The sequence below is a fragment of the Suricata suricatta genome, chromosome 1 (genome assembly GCF_006229205.1).
Source record: "Suricata suricatta isolate VVHF042 chromosome 1, meerkat_22Aug2017_6uvM2_HiC, whole genome shotgun sequence".
Taxonomy (NCBI): domain Eukaryota; kingdom Metazoa; phylum Chordata; class Mammalia; order Carnivora; family Herpestidae; genus Suricata; species Suricata suricatta.
The window spans coordinates 45,999,690-46,000,127 of NC_043700.1; positions in this window are offsets into that span (position 1 = coordinate 45,999,690).

The window sequence follows — 438 nt, forward strand, 5'->3', positions numbered from 1 at the left end:
AATGTTTATTTTTTGAGAGACAGAGACAGAATACGAGTAGGGGAAGGACAGAGAGGGAGACACAGAATCTGAAGCAGGCTCCAGGCTATGAGCAGTCAGCACAGAGCCTGATGTGGGGCTCAAACCCATGAACCCTTAGATCATGACCTGAGCTGAAGCCAGACACTTAACTAACTGAGGCACCCAGGTGCCCCAAAAGCATTTTTTTATTACCTGGATCTGGGGACAGGAAAGGGCCGCCCAAATGTGGCTAATTCTCAGCTCCTCCGGAACACACCAATCCTAAGTGCCAGAAGAAAAATGTAAGTGACTCATTGCGGGAGTGAAGGAAGCAACACTTTCCCTGCCAGCTGTTTAGAGAAGAGGACACTCTGGAATGTACCTTGAAATAGTGGTCTACACTGAGGCATTGTCTTGCCAGGTCATTTCTGGTCTTTT